Source organism: Leuresthes tenuis, unplaced genomic scaffold (assembly GCF_036924035.1).
Source record: "Leuresthes tenuis unplaced genomic scaffold, fLeuTen1.0.hap1 SCAF_2, whole genome shotgun sequence".
Taxonomy (NCBI): Eukaryota; Metazoa; Chordata; class Actinopteri; order Atheriniformes; family Atherinopsidae; genus Leuresthes; species Leuresthes tenuis.
In genome coordinates, this window is record NW_027325356.1 from 5,546,267 (window position 1) to 5,561,316 (window position 15,050).

A 15,050-nucleotide genomic window follows, 5' to 3' on the forward strand; every position below is an offset into this window, starting at 1 on the left:
AAAAAAAACATACGTCAACAGATATTAGTTCTACAAGCAATTATACCTCCATTGAATAACAGCATATACGGCAACAGATAGTCTACGACAGAATGAGTGAAAAACATGGCCTTAACCAAAGTCCTGTGCAATGGCTTGGGAGTCAAACCCAAGTCACCAGCTTGGAGAGCAGCTCGACTCACCAATTTACCTCCATGGCATTTCAGCATGGGCGCCATTGAAATGGGCGCCAATGACACGATTTCTATAGACACTGAATTTTTGTTAAACGATGACAGAGAACATACTATGTGCATTTGTATTTTCCTACTTATCAAGGGGGCAAAGGAACTGACCAATTGTTTAATATCCTAGGAGTCGAGAAAGGAGCATGTGTTCTTCTTTCGGTATGACGGTTCTCCATTTCTTATCCATCGCCTTAATCTCTCGGCCACGACAACTTTCTGGCCTTTTGGTAGACCAATAGATGGTCTACAACAGAATGACTGGAAAACAAAAAGAACCAAGGTTTAGCAATGCACAGTTTAGTTCCAGACCTCAACCAAAACGATACACCTTTCAGTGGGCGCCATTGAAATGGGCGCCAATGACACGATTTCTATAGACACAGAATTTTTGTTAAACGATGACAGAGAACATACTATGTGCATTTGTATTTTCCTACTTATCAAGGGGGCAAAGGAACTGACCAATTGTTTAATATCCTAGGAGTCGAGAAAGGAGCATGTGTTCTTCTTTCGGTATGACGGTTCTCCATTTCTTATCCATCGCCTTAATCTCTCGGCCACGACAACTTTCTGGCCTTTTGGTAGACCAATAGATGGTCTACAACAGAATGACTGGAAAACAAAAAGAACCAAGGTTTAGCAATGCACAGTTTAGTTCCAGACCTCAACCAAAACGATACACCTTTCAGTGGGCGCCATTGAAAGCCCCAAGGCATTTAAGGTAGTTTTACAGACACTAGAGTTTTTGTTAAATATACAATGACAGAGCATATACTATGTGCATTTGTATTTTCCCAATTATCAAAGGGGCTAAGGAACAGACCAATCGGTATGACGGTTCTCCATTTCTCACCATTTAAGGCAACAGGTCAATTCGGCAAACAGCAACCCTGAGTTAAGAGAATCAACGTTGTTGGCAGGACTCGAACCTGCGCGGGGAAACCCCAATGGATTTCTAATCCATCACCTTAACCTCTCGGCCACAACAACTTGCTGACATAGATCAAAAGGTTAAAAAAAAAACATACGTCAACAGATATTAGTTCTACAAGCAATTATACCTCCATTGAATAACAGCATATACGGCAACAGATAGTCTACGACAGAATGAGTGAAAAACATGGCCTTAACCAAAGTCCTGTGCAATGGCTTGGCAGTCAAACCCAAGTCACCAGCTTGGAGAGCAGCTCGACTCACCAATTTACCTCCATGGCATTTCAGCATGGGCGCCATTGAAATGGGCGCCAATGACACGATTTCTATAGACACTGAATTTTTGTTAAACGATGACAGAGAACATACTATGTGCATTTGTATTTTCCTACTTATCAAGGGGGCAAAGGAACTGACCAATTGTTTAATATCCTAGGAGTCGAGAAAGGAGCATGTGTTCTTCTTTCGGTATGACGGTTCTCCATTTCTTATCCATCGCCTTAATCTCTCGGCCACGACAACTTTCTGGCCTTTTGGTAGACCAATAGATGGTCTACAACAGAATGACTGGAAAACAAAAAGAACCAAGGTTTAGCAATGCACAGTTTAGTTCCAGACCTCAACCAAAACGATACACCTTTCAGTGGGCGCCATTGAAATGGGCGCCAATGACACGATTTCTATAGACACAGAATTTTTGTTAAACGATGACAGAGAACATACTATGTGCATTTGTATTTTCCTACTTATCAAGGGGGCAAAGGAACTGACCAATTGTTTAATATCCTAGGAGTCGAGAAAGGAGCATGTGTTCTTCTTTCGGTATGACGGTTCTCCATTTCTTATCCATCGCCTTAATCTCTCGGCCACGACAACTTTCTGGCCTTTTGGTAGACCAATAGATGGTCTACAACAGAATGACTGGAAAACAAAAAGAACCAAGGTTTAGCAATGCACAGTTTAGTTCCAGACCTCAACCAAAACGATACACCTTTCAGTGGGCGCCATTGAAAGCCCCAAGGCATTTAAGGTAGTTTTACAGACACTAGAGTTTTTGTTAAATTTACAATGACAGAGCATATACTATGTGCATTTGTATTTTCCCAATTATCAAAGGGGCTAAGGAACAGACCAATCGGTATGACGGTTCTCCATTTCTTACTATTTAAGGCAACAGGTCAATTCGGCAAACAGCAACCCTGAGTTAAGAGAATCAACGTTGTTGGCAGGACTCGAACCTGCGCGGGGAAACCCCAATGGATTTCTAATCCATCGCCTTAACCTCTCGGCCACAACAACTTGCTGACATAGATCAAAAGGTTAAAAAAAAAAAAAAAGTCAACAGATATTAGTTCTACAAGCAATTATACCTCCATTGAATAACAGCATATACGGCAACAGATAGTCTACGACAGAATGAGTGAAAAACATGGCCTTAACCAAAGTCCTGTGCAATGGCTTGGCAGTCAAACCCAAGTCACCAGCTTGGAGAGCAGCTCGACTCACCAATTTACCTCCATGGCATTTCAGCATGGGCGCCATTGAAATGGGCGCCAATGACACGATTTCTATAGACACTGAATTTTTGTTAAACGATGACAGAGAACATACTATGTGCATTTGTATTTTCCTACTTATCAAGGGGGCAAAGGAACTGACCAATTGTTTAATATCCTAGGAGTCGAGAAAGGAGCATGTGTTCTTCTTTCGGTATGACGGTTCTCCATTTCTTATCCATCGCCTTAATCTCTCGGCCACGACAACTTTCTGGCCTTTTGGTAGACCAATAGATGGTCTACAACAGAATGACTGGAAAACAAAAAGAACCAAGGTTTAGCAATGCACAGTTTAGTTCCAGACCTCAACCAAAACGATACACCTTTCAGTGGGCGCCATTGAAAGCCCCAAGGCATTTAAGGTAGTTTTACAGACACTAGAGTTTTTGTTAAATTTACAATGACAGAGGATATACTATGTGCATTTGTATTTTCCCAATTATCAAAGGGGCTAAGGAACAGACCAATCGGTATGACGGTTCTCCATTTCTCACCATTTAAGGCAACAGGTCAATTCGGCAAACAGCAACCCTGAGTTAAGAGAATCAACGTTGTTGGCAGGACTCGAACCTGCGCGGGGAAACCCCAATGGATTTCTAATCCATCGCCTTAACCTCTCGGCCACAACAACTTGCTGACATAGATCAAAAGGTTAAAAAAAAAACATACGTCAACAGATATTAGTTCTACAAGCAATTATACCTCCATTGAATAACAGCATATACGGCAACAGATAGTCTACGACAGAATGAGTGAAAAACATGGCCTTAACCAAAGTCCTGTGCAATGGCTTGGCAGTCAAACCCAAGTCACCAGCTTGGAGAGCAGCTCGACTCACCAATTTACCTCCATGGCATTTCAGCATGGGCGCCATTGAAATGGGCGCCAATGACACGATTTCTATAGACACTGAATTTTTGTTAAACGATGACAGAGAACATACTATGTGCATTTGTATTTTCCTACTTATCAAGGGGGCAAAGGAACTGACCAATTGTTTAATATCCTAGGAGTCGAGAAAGGAGCATGTGTTCTTCTTTCGGTATGACGGTTCTCCATTTCTTATCCATCGCCTTAATCTCTCGGCCACGACAACTTTCTGGCCTTTTGGTAGACCAATAGATGGTCTACAACAGAATGACTGGAAAACAAAAAGAACCAAGGTTTAGCAATGCACAGTTTAGTTCCAGACCTCAACCAAAACGATACACCTTTCAGTGGGCGCCATTGAAAGCCCCAAGGCATTTAAGGTAGTTTTACAGACACTAGAGTTTTTGTTAAATTTACAATGACAGAGCATATACTATGTGCATTTGTATTTTCCCAATTATCAAAGGGGCTAAGGAACAGACCAATCGGTATGACGGTTCTCCATTTCTTACTATTTAAGGCAACAGGTCAATTCGGCAAACAGCAACCCTGAGTTAAGAGAATCAACGTTGTTGGCAGGACTCGAACCTGCGCGGGGAAACCCCAATGGATTTCTAATCCATCGCCTTAACCTCTCGGCCACAACAACTTGCTGACATAGATCAAAAGGTTAAAAAAAAAACATACGTCAACAGATATTAGTTCTACAAGCAATTATACCTCCATTGAATAACAGCATATACGGCAACAGATAGTCTACGACAGAATGAGTGAAAAACATGGCCTTAACCAAAGTCCTGTGCAATGGCTTGGCAGTCAAACCCAAGTCACCAGCTTGGAGAGCAGCTCGACTCACCAATTTACCTCCATGGCATTTCAGCATGGGCGCCATTGAAATGGGCGCCAATGACACGATTTCTATAGACACTGAATTTTTGTTAAACGATGACAGAGAACATACTATGTGCATTTGTATTTTCCTACTTATCAAGGGGGCAAAGGAACTGACCAATTGTTTAATATCCTAGGAGTCGAGAAAGGAGCATGTGTTCTTCTTTCGGTATGACGGTTCTCCATTTCTTATCCATCGCCTTAATCTCTCGGCCACGACAACTTTCTGGCCTTTTGGTAGACCAATAGATGGTCTACAACAGAATGACTGGAAAACAAAAAGAACCAAGGTTTAGCAATGCACAGTTTAGTTCCAGACCTCAACCAAAACGATACACCTTTCAGTGGGCGCCATTGAAAGCCCCAAGGCATTTAAGGTAGTTTTACAGACACTAGAGTTTTTGTTAAATTTACAATGACAGAGCATATACTATGTGCATTTGTATTTTCCCAATTATCAAAGGGGCTAAGGAACAGACCAATCGGTATGACGGTTCTCCATTTCTTACTATTTAAGGCAACAGGTCAATTCGGCAAACAGCAACCCTGAGTTAAGAGAATCAACGTTGTTGGCAGGACTCGAACCTGCGCGGGGAAACCCCAATGGATTTCTAATCCATCGCCTTAACCTCTCGGCCACAACAACTTGCTGACATAGATCAAAAGGTTAAAAAAAAAAAAAAAGTCAACAGATATTAGTTCTACAAGCAATTATACCTCCATTGAATAACAGCATATACGGCAACAGATAGTCTACGACAGAATGAGTGAAAAACATGGCCTTAACCAAAGTCCTGTGCAATGGCTTGGCAGTCAAACCCAAGTCACCAGCTTGGAGAGCAGCTCGACTCACCAATTTACCTCCATGGCATTTCAGCATGGGCGCCATTGAAATGGGCGCCAATGACACGATTTCTATAGACACTGAATTTTTGTTAAACGATGACAGAGAACATACTATGTGCATTTGTATTTTCCTACTTATCAAGGGGGCAAAGGAACTGACCAATTGTTTAATATCCTAGGAGTCGAGAAAGGAGCATGTGTTCTTCTTTCGGTATGACGGTTCTCCATTTCTTATCCATCGCCTTAATCTCTCGGCCACGACAACTTTCTGGCCTTTTGGTAGACCAATAGATGGTCTACAACAGAATGACTGGAAAACAAAAAGAACCAAGGTTTAGCAATGCACAGTTTAGTTCCAGACCTCAACCAAAACGATACACCTTTCAGTGGGCGCCATTGAAAGCCCCAAGGCATTTAAGGTAGTTTTACAGACACTAGAGTTTTTGTTAAATTTACAATGACAGAGCATATACTATGTGCATTTGTATTTTCCCAATTATCAAAGGGGCTAAGGAACAGACCAATCGGTATGACGGTTCTCCATTTCTTACTATTTAAGGTAACAGGTCAATTCGGCAAACAGCAACCCTGAGCTAAGAGAATCAACGTTGTTGGCAGGACTCGAACCTGCGCGGGGAAACCCCAATGGATTTCAAATCCATCGCCTTAACCTCTCGGCCACAACAACTTGCTGACATAGATCAAAAGGTTAAAAAAAAAACATATGTCAAGAAATATTAGTTCTACAAGCAATTATACCTCCATTGAATAACAGCATATACGGCAACAGATAGTCTACGACAGAATGAGTGAAAAACATGGCCTTAACCAAAGTCCTGTGCAATGGCTTGGGAGTCAAACCCAAGTCACCAGCTTGGAGAGCAGCTCGACTCACCAATTTACCTCCATGGCATTTCAGCATGGGCGCCATTGAAATGGGCGCCAATGACACGATTTCTATAGACACTGAATTTTTGTTAAACGATGACAGAGAACATACTATGTGCATTTGTATTTTCCTACTTATCAAGGGGGCAAAGGAACTGACCAATTGTTTAATATCCTAGGAGTCGAGAAAGGAGCATGTGTTCTTCTTTCGGTATGACGGTTCTCCATTTCTTATCCATCGCCTTAATCTCTCGGCCACGACAACTTTCTGGCCTTTTGGTAGACCAATAGATGGTCTACAACAGAATGACTGGAAAACAAAAAGAACCAAGGTTTAGCAATGCACAGTTTAGTTCCAGACCTCAACCAAAACGATACACCTTTCAAAGGGCGCCATTGAAATGGGCGCCAATGACACGATTTCTATAGACACAGAATTTTTGTTAAACGATGACAGAGAACATACTATGTGCATTTGTATTTTCCTACTTATCAAGGGGGCAAAGGAACTGACCAATTGTTTAATATCCTAGGAGTCGAGAAAGGAGCATGTGTTCTTCTTTCGGTATGACGGTTCTCCATTTCTTATCCATCGCCTTAATCTCTCGGCCACGACAACTTTCTGGCCTTTTGGTAGACCAATAGATGGTCTACAACAGAATGACTGGAAAACAAAAAGAACCAAGGTTTAGCAATGCACAGTTTAGTTCCAGACCTCAACCAAAACGATACACCTTTCAGTGGGCGCCATTGAAAGCCCCAAGGCATTTAAGGTAGTTTTACAGACACTAGAGTTTTTGTTAAATTTACAATGACAGAGCATATACTATGTGGATTTGTATTTTCCCAATTATCAAAGGGGCTAAGGAACAGACCAATCGGTATGACGGTTCTCCATTTCTCACCATTTAAGGCAACAGGTCAATTCGGCAAACAGCAACCCTGAGTTAAGAGAATCAACGTTGTTGGCAGGACTCGAACCTGCGCGGGGAAACCCCAATGGATTTCTAATCCATCGCCTTAACCTCTCGGCCACAACAACTTGCTGACATAGATCAAAAGGTTAAAAAAAAAAATACGTCAACAGATATTAGTTCTACAAGCAATTATACCTCCATTGAATAACAGCATATACGGCAACAGATAGTCTACGACAGAATGAGTGAAAAACATGGCCTTAACCAAAGTCCTGTGCAATGGCTTGGGAGTCAAACCCAAGTCACCAGCTTGGAGAGCAGCTCGACTCACCAATTTACCTCCATGGCATTTCAGCATGGGCGCCATTGAAATGGGCGCCAATGACACGATTTCTATAGACACTGAATTTTTGTTAAACGATGACAGAGAACATACTATGTGCATTTGTATTTTCCTACTTATCAAGGGGGCAAAGGAACTGACCAATTGTTTAATATCCTAGGAGTCGAGAAAGGAGCATGTGTTCTTCTTTCGGTATGACGGTTCTCCATTTCTTATCCATCGCCTTAATCTCTCGGCCACGACAACTTTCTGGCCTTTTGGTAGACCAATAGATGGTCTACAACAGAATGACTGGAAAACAAAAAGAACCAAGGTTTAGCAATGCACAGTTTAGTTCCAGACCTCAACCAAAACGATACACCTTTCAGTGGGCGCCATTGAAATGGGCGCCAATGACACGATTTCTATAGACACAGAATTTTTGTTAAACGATGACAGAGAACATACTATGTGCATTTGTATTTTCCTACTTATCAAGGGGGCAAAGGAACTGACCAATTGTTTAATATCCTAGGAGTCGAGAAAGGAGCATGTGTTCTTCTTTCGGTATGACGGTTCTCCATTTCTTATCCATCGCCTTAATCTCTCGGCCACGACAACTTTCTGGCCTTTTGGTAGACCAATAGATGGTCTACAACAGAATGACTGGAAAACAAAAAGAACCAAGGTTTAGCAATGCACAGTTTAGTTCCAGACCTCAACCAAAACGATACACCTTTCAGTGGGCGCCATTGAAAGCCCCAAGGCATTTAAGGTAGTTTTACAGACACTAGAGTTTTTGTTAAATTTACAATGACAGAGCATATACTATGTGCATTTGTATTTTCCCAATTATCAAAGGGGTTAAGGAACAGAGCAATCGGTATGACGGTTCTCCATTTCTTACTATTTAAGGCAACAGGTCAATTCGGCAAACAGCAACCCTGAGTTAAGAGAATCAACGTTGTTGGCAGGACTCGAACCTGCGCGGGGAAACCCCAATGGATTTCTAATCCATCGCCTTAACCTCTCGGCCACAACAACTTGCTGACATAGATCAAAAGGTTAAAAAAAAAACATACGTCAACAGATATTAGTTCTACAAGCAATTATACCTCCATTGAATAACAGCATATACGGCAACAGATAGTCTACGACAGAATGAGTGAAAAACATGGCCTTAACCAAAGTCCTGTGCAATGGCTTGGCAGTCAAACCCAAGTCACCAGCTTGGAGAGCAGCTCGACTCACCAATTTACCTCCATGGCATTTCAGCATGGGCGCCATTGAAATGGGCGCCAATGACACGATTTCTATAGACACTGAATTTTTGTTAAACGATGACAGAGAACATACTATGTGCATTTGTATTTTCCTACTTATCAAGGGGGCAAAGGAACTGACCAATTGTTTAATATCCTAGGAGTCGAGAAAGGAGCATGTGTTCTTCTTTCGGTATGACGGTTCTCCATTTCTTATCCATCGCCTTAATCTCTCGGCCACGACAACTTTCTGGCCTTTTGGTAGACCAATAGATGGTCTACAACAGAATGACTGGAAAACAAAAAGAACCAAGGTTTAGCAATGCACAGTTTAGTTCCAGACCTCAACCAAAACGATACACCTTTCAGTGGGCGCCATTGAAAGCCCCAAGGCATTTAAGGTAGTTTTACAGACACTAGAGTTTTTGTTAAATTTACAATGACAGAGGATATACTATGTGCATTTGTATTTTCCCAATTATCAAAGGGGCTAAGGAACAGACCAATCGGTATGACGGTTCTCCATTTCTCACCATTTAAGGCAACAGGTCAATTCGGCAAACAGCAACCCTGAGTTAAGAGAATCAACGTTGTTGGCAGGACTCGAACCTGCGCGGGGAAACCCCAATGGATTTCTAATCCATCGCCTTAACCTCTCGGCCACAACAACTTGCTGACATAGATCAAAAGGTTAAAAAAAAAACATACGTCAACAGATATTAGCTCTACAAGCAATTATACCTCCATTGAATAACAGCATATACGGCAACAGATAGTCTACGACAGAATGAGTGAAAAACATGGCCTTAACCAAAGTCCTGTGCAATGGCTTGGGAGTCAAACCCAAGTCACCAGCTTGGAGAGCAGCTCGACTCACCAATTTACCTCCATGGCATTTCAGCATGGGCGCCATTGAAATGGGCGCCAATGACACGATTTCTATAGACACTGAATTTTTGTTAAACGATGACAGAGAACATACTATGTGCATTTGTATTTTCCTACTTATCAAGGGGGCAAAGGAACTGACCAATTGTTTAATATCCTAGGAGTCGAGAAAGGAGCATGTGTTCTTCTTTCGGTATGACGGTTCTCCATTTCTTATCCATCGCCTTAATCTCTCGGCCACGACAACTTTCTGGCCTTTTGGTAGACCAATAGATGGTCTACAACAGAATGACTGGAAAACAAAAAGAACCAAGGTTTAGCAATGCACAGTTTAGTTCCAGACCTCAACCAAAACGATACACCTTTCAGTGGGCGCCATTGAAAGCCCCAAGGCATTTAAGGTAGTTTTACAGACACTAGAGTTTTTGTTAAATTTACAATGACAGAGCATATACTATGTGCATTTGTATTTTCCCAATTATCAAAGGGGCTAAGGAACAGACCAATCGGTATGACGGTTCTCCATTTCTTACTATTTAAGGCAACAGGTCAATTCGGCAAACAGCAACCCTGAGTTAAGAGAATCAACGTTGTTGGCAGGACTCGAACCTGCGCGGGGAAACCCCAATGGATTTCTAATCCATCGCCTTAACCTCTCAGCCACAACAACTTGCTGACATAGATCAAAAGGTTAAAAAAAAAAAAAAAGTCAACAGATATTAGTTCTACAAGCAATTATACCTCCATTGAATAACAGCATATACGGCAACAGATAGTCTACGACAGAATGAGTGAAAAACATGGCCTTAACCAAAGTCCTGTGCAATGGCTTGGCAGTCAAACCCAAGTCACCAGCTTGGAGAGCAGCTCGACTCACCAATTTACCTCCATGGCATTTCAGCATGGGCGCCATTGAAATGGGCGCCAATGACACGATTTCTATAGACACTGAATTTTTGTTAAACGATGACAGAGAACATACTATGTGCATTTGTATTTTCCTACTTATCAAGGGGGCAAAGGAACTGACCAATTGTTTAATATCCTAGGAGTCGAGAAAGGAGCATGTGTTCTTCTTTCGGTATGACGGTTCTCCATTTCTTATCCATCGCCTTAATCTCTCGGCCACGACAACTTTCTGGCCTTTTGGTAGACCAATAGATGGTCTACAACAGAATGACTGGAAAACAAAAAGAACCAAGGTTTAGCAATGCACAGTTTAGTTCCAGACCTCAACCAAAACGATACACCTTTCAGTGGGCGCCATTGAAAGCCCCAAGGCATTTAAGGTAGTTTTACAGACACTAGAGTTTTTGTTAAATTTACAATGACAGAGGATATACTATGTGCATTTGTATTTTCCCAATTATCAAAGGGGCTAAGGAACAGACCAATCGGTATGACGGTTCTCCATTTCTCACCATTTAAGGCAACAGGTCAATTCGGCAAACAGCAACCCTGAGTTAAGAGAATCAACGTTGTTGGCAGGACTCGAACCTGCGCGGGGAAACCCCAATGGATTTCTAATCCATCGCCTTAACCTCTCGGCCACAACAACTTGCTGACATAGATCAAAAGGTTAAAAAAAAAACATACGTCAACAGATATTAGTTCTACAAGCAATTATACCTCCATTGAATAACAGCATATACGGCAACAGATAGTCTACGACAGAATGAGTGAAAAACATGGCCTTAACCAAAGTCCTGTGCAATGGCTTGGCAGTCAAACCCAAGTCACCAGCTTGGAGAGCAGCTCGACTCACCAATTTACCTCCATGGCATTTCAGCATGGGCGCCATTGAAATGGGCGCCAATGACACGATTTCTATAGACACTGAATTTTTGTTAAACGATGACAGAGAACATACTATGTGCATTTGTATTTTCCTACTTATCAAGGGGGCAAAGGAACTGACCAATTGTTTAATATCCTAGGAGTCGAGAAAGGAGCATGTGTTCTTCTTTCGGTATGACGGTTCTCCATTTCTTATCCATCGCCTTAATCTCTCGGCCACGACAACTTTCTGGCCTTTTGGTAGACCAATAGATGGTCTACAACAGAATGACTGGAAAACAAAAAGAACCAAGGTTTAGCAATGCACAGTTTAGTTCCAGACCTCAACCAAAACGATACACCTTTCAGTGGGCGCCATTGAAATGGGCGCCAATGACACGATTTCTATAGACACAGAATTTTTGTTAAACGATGACAGAGAACATACTATGTGCATTTGTATTTTCCTACTTATCAAGGGGGCAAAGGAACTGACCAATTGTTTAATATCCTAGGAGTCGAGAAAGGAGCATGTGTTCTTCTTTCGGTATGACGGTTCTCCATTTCTTATCCATCGCCTTAATCTCTCGGCCACGACAACTTTCTGGCCTTTTGGTAGACCAATAGATGGTCTACAACAGAATGACTGGAAAACAAAAAGAACCAAGGTTTAGCAATGCACAGTTTAGTTCCAGACCTCAACCAAAACGATACACCTTTCAGTGGGCGCCATTGAAAGCCCCAAGGCATTTAAGGTAGTTTTACAGACACTAGAGTTTTTGTTAAATTTACAATGACAGAGCATATACTATGTGCATTTGTATTTTCCCAATTATCAAAGGGGCTAAGGAACAGACCAATCGGTATGACGGTTCTCCATTTCTTACTATTTAAGGCAACAGGTCAATTCGGCAAACAGCAACCCTGAGTTAAGAGAATCAACGTTGTTGGCAGGACTCGAACCTGCGCGGGGAAACCCCAATGGATTTCTAATCCATCGCCTTAACCTCTCGGCCACAACAACTTGCTAACATAGATCAAAAGGTTAAAAAAAAAAAAAAAGTCAACAGATATTAGTTCTACAAGCAATTATACCTCCATTGAATAACAGCATATACGGCAACAGATAGTCTACGACAGAATGAGTGAAAAACATGGCCTTAACCAAAGTCCTGTGCAATGGCTTGGCAGTCAAACCCAAGTCACCAGCTTGGAGAGCAGCTCGACTCACCAATTTACCTCCATGGCATTTCAGCATGGGCGCCATTGAAATGGGCGCCAATGACACGATTTCTATAGACACTGAATTTTTGTTAAACGATGACAGAGAACATACTATGTGCATTTGTATTTTCCTACTTATCAAGGGGGCAAAGGAACTGACCAATTGTTTAATATCCTAGGAGTCGAGAAAGGAGCATGTGTTCTTCTTTCGGTATGACGGTTCTCCATTTCTTATCCATCGCCTTAATCTCTCGGCCACGACAACTTTCTGGCCTTTTGGTAGACCAATAGATGGTCTACAACAGAATGACTGGAAAACAAAAAGAACCAAGGTTTAGCAATGCACAGTTTAGTTCCAGACCTCAACCAAAACGATACACCTTTCAGTGGGCGCCATTGAAAGCCCCAAGGCATTTAAGGTAGTTTTACAGACACTAGAGTTTTTGTTAAATTTACAATGACAGAGCATATACTATGTGCATTTGTATTTTCCCAATTATCAAAGGGGCTAAGGAACAGACCAATCGGTATGACGGTTCTCCATTTCTTACCATTTAAGGTAACAGGTCAATTCGGCAAACAGCAACCCTGAGCTAAGAGAATCAACGTTGTTGGCAGGACTCGAACCTGCGCGGGGAAACCCCAATGGATTTCAAATCCATCGCCTTAACCTCTCGGCCACAACAACTTGCTGACATAGATCAAAAGGTTAAAAAAAAAACATACGTCAAGAAATATTAGTTCTACAAGCAATTATACCTCCATTGAATAACAGCATATACGGCAACAGATAGTCTACGACAGAATGAGTGAAAAACATGGCCTTAACCAAAGTCCTGTGCAATGGCTTGGGAGTCAAACCCAAGTCACCAGCTTGGAGAGCAGCTCGACTCACCAATTTACCTCCATGGCATTTCAGCATGGGCGCCATTGAAATGGGCGCCAATGACACGATTTCTATAGACACTGAATTTTTGTTAAACGATGACAGAGAACATACTATGTGCATTTGTATTTTCCTACTTATCAAGGGGGCAAAGGAACTGACCAATTGTTTAATATCCTAGGAGTCGAGAAAGGAGCATGTGTTCTTCTTTCGGTATGACGGTTCTCCATTTCTTATCCATCGCCTTAATCTCTCGGCCACGACAACTTTCTGGCCTTTTGGTAGACCAATAGATGGTCTACAACAGAATGACTGGAAAACAAAAAGAACCAAGGTTTAGCAATGCACAGTTTAGTTCCAGACCTCAACCAAAACGATACACCTTTCAAAGGGCGCCATTGAAATGGGCGCCAATGACACGATTTCTATAGACACAGAATTTTTGTTAAACGATGACAGAGAACATACTATGTGCATTTGTATTTTCCTACTTATCAAGGGGGCAAAGGAACTGACCAATTGTTTAATATCCTAGGAGTCGAGAAAGGAGCATGTGTTCTTCTTTCGGTATGACGGTTCTCCATTTCTTATCCATCGCCTTAATCTCTCGGCCACGACAACTTTCTGGCCTTTTGGTAGACCAATAGATGGTCTACAACAGAATGACTGGAAAACAAAAAGAACCAAGGTTTAGCAATGCACAGTTTAGTTCCAGACCTCAACCAAAACGATACACCTTTCAGTGGGCGCCATTGAAATGGGCGCCAATGACACGATTTCTATAGACACTGAATTTTTGTTAAACGATGACAGAGAACATACTATGTGCATTTGTATTTTCCTACTTATCAAGGGGGCAAAGGAACTGACCAATTGTTTAATATCCTAGGAGTCGAGAAAGGAGCATGTGTTCTTCTTTCGGTATGACGGTTCTCCATTTCTTATCCATCGCCTTAATCTCTCGGCCACGACAACTTTCTGGCCTTTTGGTAGACCAATAGATGGTCTACAACAGAATGACTGGAAAACAAAAAGAACCAAGGTTTAGCAATGCACAGTTTAGTTCCAGACCTCAACCAAAACGATACACCTTTCAGTGGGCGCCATTGAAAGCCCCAAGGCATTTAAGGTAGTTTTACAGACACTAGAGTTTTTGTTAAATTTACAATGACAGAGCATATACTATGTGCATTTGTATTTTCCCAATTATCAAAGGGGCTAAGGAACAGACCAATCGGTATGACGGTTCTCCATTTCTTACCATTTAAGGTAACAGGTCAATTCGGCAAACAGCAACCCTGAGCTAAGAGAATCAACGTTGTTGGCAGGACTCGAACCTGCGCGGGGAAACCCCAATGGATTTCAAATCCATCGCCTTAACCTCTCGGCCACAACAACTTGCTGAGATAGTTCAAAAGGTTAAAAAAAAAACATACGTCAAGAAATATTAGTTCTACAAGCAATTATACCTCCATTGAATAACAGCATATACGGCAACAGATAGTCTACGACAGAATGAGTGAAAAACATGGCCTTAACCAAAGTCCTGTGCAATGGCTTGGCA

The 15,050-nt window shown here is 41.8% G+C and overlaps 14 non-coding genes across 14 annotated transcripts; all 14 read right to left on the bottom strand.

The window, feature by feature from the left end:
• Positions 1 to 1,135: 1,135 nt before the first annotated feature.
• Positions 1,136 to 1,217, bottom strand: trnas-aga (transfer RNA serine (anticodon AGA)). Its single transcript has one exon. It is a non-coding gene; the product is annotated as a tRNA-Ser (tRNA).
• A 1,160-nt stretch (positions 1,218 to 2,377) lies between these two features.
• On the bottom strand, positions 2,378 to 2,459 carry trnas-aga (transfer RNA serine (anticodon AGA)). The gene has a single exon. It is a non-coding gene; the product is annotated as a tRNA-Ser (tRNA).
• Positions 2,460 to 3,265: 806 nt separating this feature from the next.
• On the bottom strand, positions 3,266 to 3,347 carry trnas-aga (transfer RNA serine (anticodon AGA)). The gene has a single exon. It is a non-coding gene; the product is annotated as a tRNA-Ser (tRNA).
• Positions 3,348 to 4,153: 806 nt separating this feature from the next.
• trnas-aga (transfer RNA serine (anticodon AGA)) lies at positions 4,154 to 4,235 on the bottom strand. Its single transcript has one exon. It is a non-coding gene; the product is annotated as a tRNA-Ser (tRNA).
• Positions 4,236 to 5,041: 806 nt separating this feature from the next.
• On the bottom strand, positions 5,042 to 5,123 carry trnas-aga (transfer RNA serine (anticodon AGA)). Its single transcript has one exon. It is a non-coding gene; the product is annotated as a tRNA-Ser (tRNA).
• Positions 5,124 to 5,929: 806 nt separating this feature from the next.
• On the bottom strand, positions 5,930 to 6,011 carry trnas-uga (transfer RNA serine (anticodon UGA)). The gene has a single exon. It is a non-coding gene; the product is annotated as a tRNA-Ser (tRNA).
• Positions 6,012 to 7,171: 1,160 nt separating this feature from the next.
• trnas-aga (transfer RNA serine (anticodon AGA)) lies at positions 7,172 to 7,253 on the bottom strand. Its single transcript has one exon. It is a non-coding gene; the product is annotated as a tRNA-Ser (tRNA).
• Positions 7,254 to 8,412: 1,159 nt separating this feature from the next.
• trnas-aga (transfer RNA serine (anticodon AGA)) lies at positions 8,413 to 8,494 on the bottom strand. Its single transcript has one exon. It is a non-coding gene; the product is annotated as a tRNA-Ser (tRNA).
• Positions 8,495 to 9,300: 806 nt separating this feature from the next.
• trnas-aga (transfer RNA serine (anticodon AGA)) lies at positions 9,301 to 9,382 on the bottom strand. Its single transcript has one exon. It is a non-coding gene; the product is annotated as a tRNA-Ser (tRNA).
• Positions 9,383 to 10,188: 806 nt separating this feature from the next.
• On the bottom strand, positions 10,189 to 10,270 carry trnas-aga (transfer RNA serine (anticodon AGA)). Its single transcript has one exon. It is a non-coding gene; the product is annotated as a tRNA-Ser (tRNA).
• An 806-nt stretch (positions 10,271 to 11,076) lies between these two features.
• On the bottom strand, positions 11,077 to 11,158 carry trnas-aga (transfer RNA serine (anticodon AGA)). Its single transcript has one exon. It is a non-coding gene; the product is annotated as a tRNA-Ser (tRNA).
• Positions 11,159 to 12,318: 1,160 nt separating this feature from the next.
• On the bottom strand, positions 12,319 to 12,400 carry trnas-aga (transfer RNA serine (anticodon AGA)). Its single transcript has one exon. It is a non-coding gene; the product is annotated as a tRNA-Ser (tRNA).
• An 806-nt stretch (positions 12,401 to 13,206) lies between these two features.
• trnas-uga (transfer RNA serine (anticodon UGA)) lies at positions 13,207 to 13,288 on the bottom strand. The gene has a single exon. It is a non-coding gene; the product is annotated as a tRNA-Ser (tRNA).
• Positions 13,289 to 14,802: 1,514 nt separating this feature from the next.
• On the bottom strand, positions 14,803 to 14,884 carry trnas-uga (transfer RNA serine (anticodon UGA)). The gene has a single exon. It is a non-coding gene; the product is annotated as a tRNA-Ser (tRNA).
• Positions 14,885 to 15,050: the final 166 nt, after the last annotated feature.